Below are 17,935 nucleotides of genomic sequence, written 5' to 3'. Positions count from 1 at the left end.
GGAAGATGTTGGACATCAAAGAATAGATAGCATAACTGTCAGTCTTCTATCGTTCAATAACAAGATAAAATAACACAAGGTGTTGGCATCAAAATGATGGTTGCCAATATGAAATTATCCAGTTATTTCAATCATGGTTATAGTTGCTTGGATTTATACACTTTTCAAAACTCATTTTGTGACATAGTTAAGATTGGTGCATGGCAGCTGAGGTGAAATTTTACTTTAGGATAACATATATTTACATGAGAACATGAATTACATACTATGCTATAGCAATTGTCACACATTTTTACCTAGATATATTTCATTGATATTAATGTGCTGGTCTATATTTTAATCTGGTGTTTTTGGTCGGTAGTGGAGTGGTAATGTGAAAACTGAACATGAGAATTTAGGGATATCATGAGCCTCTAAGTTACACTCATGCATAAAACTCATCTATTTGAGTAAATGTCCTTATTCATGTATTGAATGAACAAAAATACTTACTTGCTAATATGAAGATGCCTTACTGCGATGCAGAATGATTTGACTGCTTGCAGTAGTAGACAGCAGTAAGTTCATATCTACATATGCCAGTTGTGTCAAGGCACATGCATCGAACAGGTTTAACAACAAACAGAAAGAAGGATGAGCCTTTTGCATTTAAGATGGTTTAAAAGTATCTCATCACAGGAAAGATTGGTTTTATAACATACCTAACACTTCAGCATTTTTTTTACTAGTATCTTTTAGGTCAAAATTATTTAGTGATTCAATTTTCATTTCTTTTAAATTGAAAAGTAAATTTATTTCTCATTCCATGTTCCATTATCTCCCTCAAAAATGATTATATATATATGTATATATATATATGTGTGTGTGTGTGTGTGTGTGTGTGTGTGTGCCTGTGTGTGTGTAGATATATGCTTATCTTCACTTAGCTTATTAGAACCTAAAATATATCCTTAAGATGTCTTTGATGTCTTTGCATGAGGATGTGTGAGGATGTTTTGCTTTCCTTTGTCATAACTTGCTACTGTCAAGATATTGTTTGTACATTCTGGTTCACCAGCATAGATTAGTAAAATCTGGATACATGTGTACATGGGAAAGGATTAATATACTTGTCCTAATTACAGATTCCAGTTCTAGCATTCTGGAAAGGAACCCACAAAGTGCCTTGTACAAAGAGGAAGCAAGTCCTTTCTTTTTCCACAAATGTGACAAGGGGGACTCTTGTCTGACTCACTGAAGTGTTCCAAGTGACAAAACTGCGCAGTATGCTAGGTGTGATGACTTTCTATCATGGATCTTCTTTGCTCCTGTAGATTCTTGCATGCAACTTTGGAACTTAGAACTGGTTTCATGTTTGACTTGAGTCAGAATAACTAGAAAGTAGATTCATTTATTGAAAAGAAATTTTCACGTGTCAGCATTTTCTATTACTTTGTCATTGACTTCTAATGCAGTCCCTGAATATTTTTTATAGAGCAAAGAAGAAAAATGAAAATATGAATAGAAAACCTTTTGATATTCATTATTATGCAGCTTTCACTTGGAAAATCATAATTTATAGCTCAGAGTCTCTTTTTGTGTATTATGTGCCATTCAGATGCCCAATGCTAAATAGAAAATGCTATAAAAATGTCTGTCCTGACTCAGAAAGACCCAAATGCTTGACATAAAGTGAGAAACTGTTACACATGTAGCCTTGGTGCTGCGTTCATTGAATATTCATTTGTCATTGACACTGGTTTAGGCCAGATGTGTGGTTAGGCTCTTTTCAGTCATAAGTTCTCTGACCCTGGGAGTGGCACCTCCCTGAAAAAACTTCCTGCGAACTCTCCTGTAGGACTCAAGTTGCCTTCCTTCACCAAAAGGAGGAGTCACAGGAAAAATATGCATCACAGAGAGATGTAGCAGAAATTAGACAGATTAGAGACAGTATTGTAGAAGACAATGCAAGCTACATATACACATGAATTATTTATTTTAAAGAAGGAGGGGAGAGAAAGTTAAAAAGAATAAAAGTTATTGGGCAAGGTCAAACAAATCAAGAAAAGACAATATCAGCCATACTTCCCAAGAATAGAGTTCCTCCTATTGCCACTTTCTCCCTAGAGGTGCAGAATGGGCTGGGCCCACCTCTACTGATAACTAAACGAGAAAATATCATACAGTTGGATCTTATGCAGTTATTTCTCCATGAGAACTGACAGTCCTCTCTCTGTGCTCTGCAAGACTCTAGCTTGTGTCAAGTTGACACACAAAGCCAACTAGCATAGGCAGATGGTTCCATTCACGGGTTGGGTATTCCTGGGCTCTATATCAAAGTAGGCTGAGCAAGCCATAGTTTATAGGTTGAACCAGTAAGCAGCACCCTCCATGACCTATGAATCAGCTGCTACTTCCAAGTCCCTATCCTGCTTGAGTTCCTGTCCTGATTCTCTTTCGGGATGTACAGTGATATGGAAATTAACCTGACTAAATAAACCCTTTTCTTTCCAATTTGCTTTTTGGTCATACTGCAGCAATAGACACATTGGTACCAGCATAGTTACGGCATTACTGTGACAGCCCTAGCTATGTTATTGGGAGTATTGTGGAAGGACTTTGGAATTTTAGGCTAGCAGAATCACTGAGTATAATAGTTCTGTGGGATTTTCTTTAGGAGATTGAAAGATAAGAATGTTAAAAGCAGTGCAGAGGATAGAGGCATGGCCTGTGACATTTCAGAGGGAAGAGCAGATACTGTAAAGGCTGTTTGCTATTTTAAGATTCAGTGGTTCTGTTTAGCTGGGGCTGAAAAATCAGCTGTTATGAATAAATAGGATACTGGAACTACTAAACTGAAACCTTTGTGTTACTAGGATGCTTATTAGCTGGAGCTAAAAAATTAGAGGTGTTTAAGAAGTGATCAGAGTCACTGAGGTGAAACACTTCTGGGAGGTGTTTCCTGAAGGAACAGAGAAGCTGTGTTTCAAAGGAAGCTATGGTTGTACCTTGTCTTGCAGCTTGACTGGATAATATGTAAGAGTCTCTTAGGATCTATTGGTTTTTAAGTCATGAAAGGGTCATGAAGAGCAGCTGAGTTTTGGGACTATGAGAGGCCATTGGTGAAGGTACAGCCTCAAGGTCACTTGAAGGACCAGGACTGAAAGGGTTATAGAAAGAAGTTGGAGCTTGACACTATGAAGTGAGCCTATGACAAACTTTTGGTGAAATTACAGCAGAAGACCATTTTGTAAATGCCAGCACAATGGGATAACCACCAAGTGTACCAGCAGCAGTAGAATCAAGCCAGCCCGAGCCTAGAAGATAATGTGTAGGTTGTACAGATGGCAGAGCTAGAGAAGTGACCCAAGCTCTTTGATGGGGCCCAGAAAATGGTGTGAGTATCCTAGACATTGGGCATTGAGTGGTTTATACTGTCAGAATATCATTGTGCTTAGTTCAGATTGTTACTGTTCCCTGGTTCTTCCAGCCTGAAAAAGGTACTTCTTAAAATTTTGATTTTTGCAGGAGCCCACAGATGAAAGATCTTGAACTTTTAAAAGATATTTTGGATGTTTAGAGTGATAGGAAATGTTAAAGGAACTGAAATTTTAATGTGTTTGAATTTGTAAAAACTGTGGGGTTTATAAAGTTATTTAGACCTTGGTGATGAATACAGAAGTAAGGGTTGTCACTTAGTAGTGATATAGTTCTGTGTCAAATTGACAAAGGGTCAGTTGTACTGTCTGGTTCTGTGTGTCAAGTTGACACAAGCTAGAGTCCTCCCCAAGAAAGGAGTCTCAGTTGAGAAAATTCTTTCATGAGACTCAGCATTTTCTCAATTAATCATCAATGTAGAAGGGCTCAGACCATTTTGGGTAGTACATTCCTGGAATGCTAACCATGGATTCTATATGAAAGCAATCTGAGTAAGCTATGAGTAGGAAGCCAGTAATTAGGACTCATCCATGGCCTCTGCATCAACTCCTGCTTCCAGGTTCCTGCTCTGTTTTGAGTTCCTATCCTCATTCCCTTTGTTGATGAACAATGATGTGAAAGTTAAGCCTACTAAACCCTTATTTCCCCAACTTGCTTTTAGGTCATGTTTTATTTTTAATTTTTAATTTTTATATTTTTATCCTTTTTTTTTACAGTCCAGACTTCATCCTCCTCCTGGTCTGCCCTCCAACAGCTCCTCATCCCGTATCTCCTTCCCTGCTCCCATCTCCAAAGGATGTCCTCATCCCACAACCCCCACCAGGCTTTCCCACTCCCTGTGGTCTCAAGTCTTTTGATGGTTAGGTACATCTTCTCTGACTGCATCCAGACCAGGCAGTCCTTTGCTGTATATGTGTAGGGAGCCTCATATGAGCTAGTATATGCTGACTGGTGGGTGACTCAGTGTCTGAGAGATCTCAGAGGTCCAGGTCAGTTGAGACTGTTGGTCTCCCCATGGGGCCACCCTCATCCTCAGCTTCTTCCAACTTTTCCCCAATTCAATTAGGTCATGGAGTTTTATTGCAGCAGTAGAAATCCTATCTAAGATACGGCTCCATGGCATACTGTATGTCCCTTCTTTCCAATGGTCCACATAGTACTTCTTTACTATGGCTCATCTGCCTACAATTAACAGGAGCACAGGCCAAAGGTTTATATATTTTGCTTACAGACTTGTAGTAGCTCATCAGCAACATACAAAAAGGGCAAAATTCTTATTTCTATAATTCAGAGCCTGGACAATTAAAACTCACTACTGCATGAATCCCAAACTGTCTGTTTACCAACTTAACAGGCATCTATTGATACATGCTCTGCTTTAGTTCTCCTTTTCTTATACCATTTTTCTTTCACCTAAAATGACTCCTCATTTTAAGCCATATTTGACCACCATTATCAAACTGCTTACTATTGCAAAGGCTCAATTTATGTAACAACTCAGTTCACTCACTTGTTTTCTTACTTGTTCAGGCAGGGACTTTCTGCTCCATCGGGGCATAGGAAACACATGCACAGATATGACCAATGATTAGAGAATTTATATCTTAAGTGATGTAGGATTCTGTTCACTACACTATTAAAATATAAATTGGAACCAATCCTTCATTTTTTTACACATGTTTGTTAAGTCTTGACTTAAATTTATTAAATTTTTACTTGAATGTATACAATACTATTTTATATTTTGAAAATTTCTTTTCCAATTTCATTTTATAGCATTTCTTTCATATAAATATATTATGTGTTAAATATATGTTCCTTTTATGCTGGAGAGCTCTTTTCTTCAAAGTCTGTCATTCCTATAAAAATATAAAAAGATTGATAATTCAAGTAAGATAAGAGAACATTATCTGGAAGCAAGAGTGCACACAGTAGGATTTGGGGTCCTCATCTTGAGGAAAACTATCAGCAATGGGTCCATTGTATTTAAGGGCTCACAAATGACTGCATCTGTGTTTGTCTCTATGAAGAAGAAACATAAGTTTAGATCAACTGTAATGTGGTAATAATGGTAGCCAATGCTCTGAGCTCTAAATGGAAATAGTAAAAATAAAAATAAACACATAGACAAACAGTAGGTTCTGCAGTTGCTGGCACTTTTACTCCTTTCCACAATTCCTAACACAGTATCGAACCTGTAACCTTGGATCTGTACTCAGCTATATCTTCCATCTTCACCTTGCTAATCATCTTGACTTGTGTAAGTTTATAACATTCTTGAAGGGTTTTGATGTCACAGTTTTCTAGCAAGAAAAACATGTTCAATTCACAATTTTTATTCAGAAAAAAATCACTTCAAAGTGATTAAATTTGAACATTCTGATTAACTCTTATGACAGTGAACTTAAATGTTAATATTTAATCATATGCATAGCAAATATTTAACTGTAATCTAATCAAGAGTTTGAAGTCTAATGCTACTTAGCTCTTAAAAAAATTAGTAACAAAATGTTAAAGACTTGTAACACTCAAAACAATGGATGCTACTGGGAAGCTGATGGAAGAGACTTATATATAAATATGAAAGAAATAGATGCTTAAATCAATTTTTCCATCTGGGATGTTTGAAAATTTTCATGTTTGGTTATTTTTGATTTCATAAGTCAAGCTTATAAATATTTTTGAACAGGAATACTTCAAAAGGGGCTTTATTCTCCATTTCTAATTAGAAATTCATTATAGAAAATATGGTTAAAACGGCCTTCATAGTACAGGTTTTTCCAGTGATCTACAGTCAAACATGATGAGACTGAGGAAAGATTGCCGGGTACCTTGAACTCTTGATTTTTGTGTGATTAGAAGAGAAGCGTGACTATCTTGGCTGACATATAAAGGGATGCACCTCACAAGAATAGTAGAGATTCTCTAAGTGAATGGAGGATAGACTGAAAGGACTACAGTGTTCAAATCTAGACACCCCTGTGATCTACAGGACATGATTGAGCTGCAGTGAATTGATACTGGAAGCCCTGACCTAACTGAGAGAACAGGACTTCAAATGTGAGCCACAGTTCTCAGTCCTAACGTAAGCTTAGAATCCACGTCCCCAGGTATTGATGGCATGTGCCAGGAAATTAAGAGCAAAGGAACAAAATATATAAACCTTTCTTTCTTTATAGTGCTAGAAATCAAGGGTATTAGAATTTATTTTTTTATTTATGTCCCAAATTTTGCTCCCCTCCTAGTCCCTCTCTCCCAGAGGTCCCAACCCCATTTCCCATCCCCTTTTCTCTGATAGGGTACTCACCCTAGACATCCCCCTTCTCTGTGGTATCAAGTGTCTACAGAACTAGGTACATCCTCTCCTACTGAAATCAGACAAGGCAGTCAGTCATCTGCTATAAATGTGTTTGGGACCTCAAACCAACCTGTGCATGCTCGTTGGTTGGTTGCTTTGTCTCTGGGAGACATTAGTATGATTCTGTTTGTTTGTTTGTTTGTTTGTTTGTTGTTTTGTTTGTTTGGTAGGTTGGTTTTGTGTTTTGTAATAAGGTTTATCTGTTTAACGACTCTGGTTTTCCTGGAACTTGCTTTGTAAACCAGGCTGGCCTGTACTTATAGAGATCTTCCTGTCTCTGCTTCCATAGTCCCGGGATTAAAGGTGTGCACCACCAGGCCTCAATAAGACTCTTAAAGCAACTGAGTCTTATGCAATCATGTGCTGAATTTCTGATCCATTTTTGATCCATTTAATCATCCAAGAAAAAGAATCAATACCTACCACTCACAGGCTCAGGGAAAAGAAAGTATCTACCATCTGAAATTCTTCCTGATCTGTGGAAGCCTCATCAGTTCAAAAGCAAGTCAGACAATTGACACATCAGCTGTATCTTGGACACTCTTAACAGGGAGAAGTTTTATCTTTAATTTAGAAAAGTTATAAATGATAGTTAGAAAATGCAGCAAATTTTAACTTTTGTTGTAGTATTTTACTTTTTATTTATGATGTAGTCTATCTACATTTTATAGTTGTCTAATCATAAGGATAGATTTACTAATTTTCTCAATACACATTTATGTACCTAAAGTTCACAGAAGTTAGGCATTATTTTAGTGTGCAAGATAAACAAAAAAATACATAGATGCCATAATAACCAGCTCCATACTTGAATATCTCTGGCCTCAAAAGTGGCATCCATTCAGTATTTTCTGGGATAAAAAATAATGTATTCTATTATTGATAGTAGCTCTATGACTTCAGTGAAATATCTTGTGTTTGTACCACCAGTATCAGTGTTTGTCAAAGAAACCCTGCAGGTCAGGGTCTGAGATCTGCTGTGCTTGCAACCTCGAGTTGAACTAACCCACTCTACTAAGAGAGGAACATTAGCTCTGTGACACTGGTTCCTATCCTGACTCACCTGTAGTAGAAAACAGAGATATTTGTACATGTTATATTCTACTCAAGACTATGTACACATCTGTATGCCCAACATGTCTTAAGCAAAATTATTAGTGCTCACTTGTATATAATTCATGAGAAAAATGCTATATTATTTATGTTACTGAAAATAGTGGCATTCAGTCAATTAGAAGAATTATTTCAGGTGCAAAGCACCATAAACCACCTCCTAGAGGCACAAACAAGAGCTTATGTAGGAATGAGTGACATTTTTATGGAGAGATGAGCAATTGATTACTCCTTAACAAAACTTTATTCAAAATTACAAACAAAACATATCCTCATAAATTTTTTGCAGAATCTATTTTTACTGAGAATGAAACTTAAATATTCTTTTTGTGAGAAATTGTACATCATTTGAACATAACTGTAAATCCATATAATGTGAGTCTTATAAATGGATCAAAAAATCCTTAATATTTTCAAATCCATCAAGTTATGTGGTATCAAAAGGTCACTATGACTATTTCAATTTTTCTAGATTTAGTTCATACTTCTAGGTTTCTCAAATGTAGTCTGAATTCTAACATTATTAGAATTTGGGGACAAGGTTCAAGGTGTCTCATTTCATTTTGTTTGTTGTATGTTCAGTTGTCACTTATTTTCTCAGTCTTTGGCTTCTCAAACTGAAGACATCCACTACGGAGCTTATCTCAGTTCCTTATATTCTTGTTTAAGGGATGTTTTAAAGTGATTTCCTCACTGTTTTCCCTTTTCTTTCTTCCACTTCCTCCCCAAGAACCATTCTACCTTAGAAGGATTTTAGAGGCACTGGCTGGTGTGCTGTGCATCTATCACTGGCACTGCAGCCTCCAGCAACTTTTTATTAAAGCCAGTGATGTAGTAGGCACTTTGGCCAAAGCTGTCCACATGATGGATAGGAGCATGTCTCCAGGGGCCTTTCCCTTGCAATGAGATGAGCCTGGCTGATGTTGGGAGATGAAGCCTTTCCCCTCTAGGTCAGCCTCTGCAATCCATCCCAAGTCAGAGGGGAGACGAAGTTATTACCCGCCAGTGACTGGTTCGTGGTCACTGGGAATTCTGTGACTGGGAGAGTCTCATCCCTCTTCCCTCACTATAGGACTGCAACTCCTGTAAGCTGATGCTAGCCTCCACAGCATCTGTCTCAGAGGACATGCCCTGGGCCAAATGAACTAGAGTCAATTAACTAAATCTTGACCTGGAGTGGAAAGTGAGTCAGATGATTGTATCCTTTAGTCTCCCTCCATGTGAGATATAGTAGCAATATCCTTACAAACAGACTGCCAGCTGCCTCCACTGTAGAAGTGTAGCTTGGAATGAAGAATAAGAGAAGAGGCCTTGTGACAGGAACAGTGATATTCACTAGTCATGTATCTACTCAGAGAAAGTCACAGGTGAATTCTTTTAAAATATACTTTGGGGCAAATAGTAAATAATACTTACTGAGCAGTAATTACACACCAACAGGTTTACGGCTTTATCCATTTACTTAGTGGCGATAATATTAACTTTTTTTTCTGGGTATGTGACAGGTGCAGTTATCTAAAAATAACTTGCATTTATTATCATATTTCATTTTCCTGCATATAAGTTTTTTATTTAATTATCTACACTTAAAGGTTTTAAAAGGTGCTTATAAAAATGTCAGGAAAATGCAAATAAAATGTGCAGAATAAAGATCAGAGAACCTGAGCATGTTGTGGTTCAAAGCACCTATGCTGCCAACACCAAAACACGTTTTAACAATATCACCGAAAGCATTAAAGTAAGAGTTAGAATTCACTGGAAGACTGTACATAGCGAAGAGATATACTAAAACAACTATAAAAAGAAAAAGTAATAACTGTATAAATATAGATTAATTGCCATGGTACCAGAAAGACAGATGTAGAGCTCAATATCTGGTTGACTTCGTAGGTTTTTCTTCAGAATGTCACATTTCACTGTGCAGAGTTCTACTGTAGACTGGGGTAATTGATATTCATAAAAAGACTCCCAAGGGATCTAGAAGTGTTTAGATTTATTTCAATACACAGTTTTTAAAAAATTGATAGAAAACTTGTAAACAAAATTTAATGCATAAATTATTTACACTATATATTATTAGAAGTAGAATTTAATGCTGAAGAATTTTCCAAAGAGAATAAATATATAAAGAAAATCATAATCCTACAGAAAATTTACTTGCAGAATGCTCTGGCATTGGTCACTTGTATCACTCATACAGCTGATCTTTAAGGCAAGTTTAGATTAAACCAACTACAGATTTCATTATTGATAATTCCAATATATGTCTACTTATCTTAGTAGATGGTACAGATTATGAACAGGAAGCAGGGGCTGGAATGTAGCTCAGATGGTAGAACTATTTTTAGTATAACAAAGACTTGTATTCTACCCTTAGAACCACATAAAACCAGACCGATGGTAAATATATGCAACCCTGACACTTAGGATTTGAAGGCAAGAGGAGCATCAACTCAAGCTCAGCACTACAGTGTTGAGGCCAGCAGGACTACATGTGACCTAATCTCAACAAATAAAATAAATAAAATATGATAAATAGGAAGTGATTATAGTAGATTTAAAGTAGTTTAAATTTTTTCCATAACTAGTTAGAATATAAAGATACATACTATTGCCATAAAATAGAGCTGTACCTAATTTTCTCCATCTTGAAATTCATGGCTCCACTGTCAAATATAAAGCACATACTACTTGAAACTGTACTGATAGGCGGTTAAGAAATGCTTGTTGAACAAATTCATTAATAGCTGGTACACACATAGTCACATTTTGCCTTCCTCGTTACTGGGAGTTCTCTTTGGCTGAAAAGATGACCAAGGGCCAGAGGGCAGCTGCGACGATTGTGAAGGCCACAGCAAGGTCTCATTAGCCATGTGTCCTCAGTAGGAAAGAAATGTCACTGAATGCAATGTAATGGGGATCTAGGCTGTCACAGATGTCCACCTTTACAAAAGCAGAGGCACACTGAGCAGTCCACAGTACCTCAGGTCACTAAAAATCTCACCATTTTAGAAAATATCTCTGTAAGCAAAATGCAGATGTTTGAGCTAATGAAAACACATATTAGTAATATCATTCTACATAGTGAATCAATCACTCAATAGTACTGTCTGTGTCAGCAATGGGAACAGAAGAATAGAAAAATGACTGTGTGTTTAATGTCAAATCACAGACTACTTTGGGCTACATGGATTAAGGCAGGGGAGCATTTATTATCATGCTTCTTCAAATTGGCCTTTTTGGTATATTTAGGTCTGTCGCAACCACAGTATCTTTAAAAAAAAAACTTGCAATTTAATTAGAATTTTTTCTTTTTGGTTTTGTCAGGTCTTTTCTGTCTATAAAAATCGCCTTCTTTCCTTTTTTCATTGGAACAGTTACTCTCTTTAACAGAAAGAACTGGTTCCTGCTTGCAAATTGTGATAATTTTGTCTTTTGATATATTTCATCTACTTTCCAGTTTTTAGAGCGAGTTTGAGTCATCTCTTGAAAATTGTGTTTCAGACAATCTTGTTTAAATGTTTTAAAAAGTCTTCACTAAAGATCATAAGTTATTTTAAATATTAGTTATAGAAATGACCTTGTTGGTCCTTTACTGAAAAGATATGGGCATTCACAGAGAGTCATTCAAATGTCAGACCATGGGATGCACCCAGTATTTAGCATCCCTATCCTGAAAGCTCTACTTTAGTTGTGAGAGTATGATTTGCCCAGCGCCTGACTGAACAGAAACAAAAGCAACGGAAAGATGTTCCTGGATTCATGGTGACAGGTCTCTGTCCTTGCTCTGCTTTCTTCTTGCCAGGTTCTCGTTTAAAAAAAAAAAAGTTAACACCTGGAAGAGAGTGATCTGTTTTTGAGTATAACTGTTTTAGTTTTAGCCTTTAACAAACATTGAGACAATATAATGAATTTGGGCATCAATGTACAGTATTGTAAGTAAGCAAGTGTTGTTATACTCCTGACATGACATCACACACACACACACACACACACACACACACACACACACACATACCATACTATACCAAACTCACCCAGACCATACTAACAGGTCACAATATAAGAAAAAACATCATATTGCTTTATTTGTCTTCTTTTTTAAGGTTCACGTTATGTGTACGTATGGGTAGCTTCTAGGTCACTCTACATGCTGTGACCAAGACCAGTGACCAAGATCTGAAGAAGACATCAGATCCTCTAGAGCTGAAGTAAGACATTATTGTGTGTTATCTAATGTGTATGCTGAGAACTGAATCTGGGATCTTTGGAGAATCAGAAAGCAATCTTAACCTCTGAGAAGTCTTTTTAGCCCTTATACTTCATTTCCTTCAGCCATACCTATAGCACATACAGAAAGGGCCTTGTAATGAACCATTAACACATGAAGAGGAAAAGAACACGGATCTGATAGAGTAAATGTGAGAAGGGGAACCCTATGGAAGGAGAGGGAAGTTAATACAGGAGAAGTTGGAAAGAGGGTAAAAAGAAATAGGGTACACATAATCTAAAAGGCTCCTAATGGAAGGTAGGTGGGTAAATGTAGAAAAACACAAGGAATTTGAGGGTGGGGAGGTGGGAGTGGGGGAGTGGATGGGGCACATCCTCATAGAAGGAGGAGGAAGGATAAGGATTGGGGGTTCCTGGGCAGGGGTGAAATGGGGTAAGGGAATAACATCTGGAATGTAAATGAAGCTCCCAATTAAAAAAAAATAACAGTATGGATGGCTGAAAAACTCATAAGAAATCACAGTGTTAACTTTATTATCAAAGAAACCACTCATAATGCATATAATTCAGTGTAAAAATATGAATACATAGCTTTAATTACCTTTCCTCATCTAAGCTAACAGCACTCCCTGAAGGAGCCAAACCCCAAATCCAAACATGAGAAAATTTTTTTGGGGTTGTTGGACAGGGATTTTGAAACCATACAGCCTATTGCCATTGACCTTGGGTACTCTCAAGGGGCAGAAGGTATGTTACAACTGTTAAAACACCATACAATTCAGAAACAGGGCCCAGAAAATTCTGATCTGGAACTACCCTGAATGGCCTTTCCCTGAGATATAATCTTCATCGTACCAGAAGACAACATAAACTCTTCAAAAGAAGGAAGTTATCAGTAGCTCTACCTAACTATGATGTCTATGAACCACATGAACAACCAGCATGGCAAAGTAAAACTTTAGGTGCAATAGTAGTACATATACCTTCGTGACAACCAACAATTCTCAATTTGGACATAAGACCCACCCAACAACAAGGATACCATACCTGGTGCTGGATAACTAGGTAAATACAGGAGAATCTCCAACCACTGACTTGAAGATATTTAGAGTTGTTGTATAAGTTATACTCCACAAAATACAGTTCATTCAACAGCTCATCAGATATAGGGCCTAATTTTATGGTGAAGAAAATGTTGCATGTTTCATGCTCACAAAGTTCATTTGTCTTATGCAAGGTTCGATTTTTTCAGAATGGCTTGCTTTGCTGAATGCTGAAATGGATACGGAAGGTATTAGGAAACAGTCTTCTCTGAGTTCATATGCCGTTAAACTGCAACATAAACCATTGTTTCCACACTAGAACACCGGGAATGTGAACACATTCCTTGTAATTACTATATATTAGGTATCAAACAAACAAACAAACAAACAAACTACATGATCTGGGACTGTCAACAATGTTAGACTCTCAACATCACAGTTCCCTTAGTCTTAAAAGGAATGGTGATGTCATAAGCTCATTTGGAAGACAAATATTTGCTAAACTGTCAGTATATATAATTATATATATAACTAGTGTATACAATTAGTACATCGATTCCTGATAAATTATTACTGTATTTATTATCATAATTGATATCATAATCAATTTCATTATCAAAGATCAGTTGTATTGATAAGAATTTAGTCCCTACATTTTCATCTTCACTCTTTACAAATCCTCCGGAAGAATTCTGTTGTCACCCAGTAATTTGAAAGAACTTTGTACCTTTTGTAGAGCTTCCAATATTCTCTTGGAGTGTCTTTGCAAAACAAGAGAATTTGAATCTATTCTCTCCAAGAAAATGAGTGTGGAGGTTATGGATCAGTAGGGCTGAACTGAGATGAAAACAGGAAAAATAGCAAATCTGAAATGGCTCTGCATACACTGCCTTTATTGACCTCATAACCATCTTCTCCAACTCACTGAGTATATTGAAAAATATCACAGAGCTAACCGCAAAGTCCATCATCCTTATTTTTCATATATATTCTCTTCTGCTTCTAGTACCAAGACAGGCACAGAGGGGACTTCTAGTACAGGATCACTGAAGTTTTAAACAGAATAAGCTACGTAGATTAAGGTAAAAAGTTTAATATCTAAAATATGTGTACACTTAGGAAACTATTGCCTCAGTGAAGATGGAGAGAAGTTCTGTCACTCACAGGTCTCACCATCTATCTTCCACACTGTGCTCTACTTAATAACAAGTGCTCTTCTCTACTTCTACTCCAAGAAGACATTGATATCTTTCTTTGTGAATAGACATAAATTTAAATTTGTTGTAATTATGTATATATATAATATATATTTATGTATTATATATAGTTATATATAATTAACTTTGTATATAATTATATATAAATATACATGTATAATTATATATGTACACACATACAAATACTTGTACACATATAGTTACATATGTATATAAATGAATGATAGCCATATTTTGTGTGAACATATGTATGTGCACATGTGTGTGTGTGTGTGTGTCTGTGTGTGTGTGTACGAGCACCTGCACATGTATACATGTGTGTGCATCTGGAGCCAGGTATCAACATTACGTATCTTCCTCAGTCACTCTCTTTATTTGAGACAGGTTGTCTCAGAGGACCTGTTGCTTGTGAATTTGATAGACGGGGTTACCAGAAAGCCCTAGAGATTTCTGTGCCTGCCTTCATAGCATTAGGTTTGCAAACACATTCTACAATGCTCAGATTAATTTTGTGAGAGCTGTGGATAGAACTCAGGTTCTCATAATTGTGTGGCAAGTTCTTTCTGGCTAAACCTTTCACTCTGTGACATCACATTAGAGGATCCACAACAAGAACTCATTCCTTTTGTGTTGGTGAATCCCATTTTGTTTCTGCCTTTCAGACACTGAGTGAGGTCAGGTTTCAGTTTAGAATGCTTGCAAGTAAAGCTACTTAGAACATTTGCCTACAGACCTCTGAGTGGTCATGTGTGTGCTTAAGTGATATGATGTCTCTGTGGTGATTTTCCAAACTGGTAGTATAAACTTATGTTTTCAGAAGAGGCATATGTGAACTCATAGTTCTTCTACATATTTGAAATATTTGAGAAGGTTACTTTTTCCAATTTCAGCAATTCTCTAATGTATATAAGAGCATTTTCAAAAGAATTTTGATTTTCAATGAAGTTGGTATATTCCTGTGACTTATTTTTTCACCATCTATAGAGCAATCCTGGCTCAAATACCTTTGTATATTTTCACTCATGTTTTAGTCTTTTATACATATTTTAAACATAAATCAGGTTTTATTTACACAAATATATGTTCCAAGTCTAGGGATTATCCCTATATTTTCATTCTAATATCCATTACAAGATTTTTATGGGTGGGCCTAGACATAGCAACATTTCAGACACTACATTTAAATAATGTTCCATATTGTTGGTTAAAATTTTAGTATCTGATTAAGGAATGAATCATTGTTCACTTTGCTTAGCACATAAATATTCATTTGTTCTAGTTTTTCTGTGAAGAAACTGTTCTTTCTCCAAAGTTTAATTTGCATTCTTATTAAAATCAGTTTCATATATATGTATATGTTTGTGGAGTCTATATTCTGTTTTATTGAATTATTTCAATCATTATAATAACAAACTACCTTAATTACTGTAGCCATGGATAAAATATTTTATTACTTACATTTTGCATTGCAATGAAAAAATACTTGACAAAATAGTCTTTTTTAAAACCTAGTTTATTTTGATTCATGAATGGAAGGAGTATGGCAACATCATGTTGGGAGGCGTGTTAATGGAAACATGGAGAGTGTGAGTATCTACAGGTGGAAAACAGAGGAAATTGCTGGTCCCCACCACTTTTTCTCCTTTAACTCTTTGTGTTTCTTCCAGGTCTATATTCAGAGGATGAGTCTTCCTCTTCAGGTATACCTCTGTGGAAATTTCCTCACAGAGGTGTTTCTACTAGGACCTGCCAAATCTAGTCCAGTTGAAAATACAGATTGATTAGCATAATTTTGAACTCTGTTAACATTAGCTTTTGTTTTCCTCAAAAGTTAGAAATATATTATTCTGCCTAACCAAATCTTCTCAAGTTTTGAGTTTTAGAAATATTTTTTTGTTAATTTTTACAGATAATCTTCTTAAGGTTTCATGAGAATTACATTGAATCATTGGATAAATTTGATGAAACCCATCTAAAATTTCAATTTTCTGACCCATAAGCATGACATATTTCTCTACTTATTAGGTCCTCCTTATTTCAAACAAGTTCTTCTTTAATTTGCATAATTTATTTCAACATATACATATGTATATATTTACATTTATTTTTCATTGATCAGATTTCACAGATCTTGTAGATTTCATCCCTTAATACACCAAGTGTATAACTCTGTTGTAAAGAATATTTTTTTTTAAATTTCAATATATAATTGGTTGTTTCTGTTACAGCTATGAAAGTTTTATAAACTCATCTATTTATACTTCCATTTTATTAAACTCACTTATTAATGATAGTAGCTTTGTTCAATATATAGCATGATTTCAAAATGGATGTTCATGGCTTCTATGAATATGCATTTACAAATACAAAATGTATTTTTCATCTTGCTTCATTCAATCAATAGAAATATGGAAAAAACAAAATGGAGAATAAATATGTTCATAGCGGTGTTCAGCACAGGAAAATTTATTCAGTTGATGACTATTATGTTTGGATTTCCATGCCAGGTTTTTAAAGATGCTCCTTGCAAAATGTTCTTCCAAGTTTCTTTTTCTTTGAATGTAATCTGCAAGAACAGATATTGATTATGACTTGGTTTTTTTACGTAAGATGTTTTGCATGTACGTGTGTCTTTTGACTTCAATATGTTCAAAAAGTTGCACTGCTTGAATATCAAATAGTGTAAGAACTGAGCATGACATTGAGAACTGAATTTAGATAACCTTTTACATTGTTAGGTTGTATGTTAGCATTTTATTGTGTATATTAAGTATCTATATCTATATGTCACTGCCATGTCATTTTCTTTTAGAGTAATGCTGACTGTGGCATGACGTCAAGTCTCACCTCATGAAATAGCCTGGACATGGCTCTGCTTCATGCTGTTTCGATATGACATTATGAGAATCCATACTCCTTCCCTAATCTTTAATATAATTTATCCAGAAGTTATTTTATCTTAAAGTCTCATTTCTCATAGCTATTCATTACAAATATGATTTCTAAATAAAAATTTAGACCTATTGTTATAGCTATTTCCTCATGAATGAATGTTTATTTTCTGTTTTTTATGTAATTAGATTATTCCATTGAAGTGATTCAGGCATCAAATTGAAGATCAGAGATTTGCTCACAGTATCCTTTGTTATCAGTCTAATATTTCAGTTGACGTATTTGGGCAATAGTGACTCTGTGTAGATACTTTGGTCACATTTGTATTCTCTCTTGCTATGAATCTATCTTTATCTCTGTCTCTGACTCTGTTTTTATTTCAGTCTGTATCATCTAAATATGTATCTGTATTCATAGTCATATCTGTATCTATATCATCTATACCATCTTTATCTATATCTATACTATCTCTATCAAATTCATATCTATATTAAATCTAATCTATATATCTACATGTTACTTACACCAATACCTATATACCTATATCTATTTTGTATTTCTATGTTATTCTAATCAGAAGTTTATCAGTCTTACTGATACTTTTAAACAAAGAGTTTTAACTTAATTTATTTTTGATATTTTTCTTTGCTTAAAGTTAACTGATT

The sequence above is a fragment of the Grammomys surdaster genome, unplaced genomic scaffold (assembly GCF_004785775.1).
Source record: "Grammomys surdaster isolate TR1022 unplaced genomic scaffold, NIH_TR_1.0 243, whole genome shotgun sequence".
In the NCBI taxonomy this organism is placed as follows: Eukaryota; Metazoa; Chordata; class Mammalia; order Rodentia; family Muridae; genus Grammomys; species Grammomys surdaster.
This window is presented reverse-complemented; position numbering follows the sequence as displayed.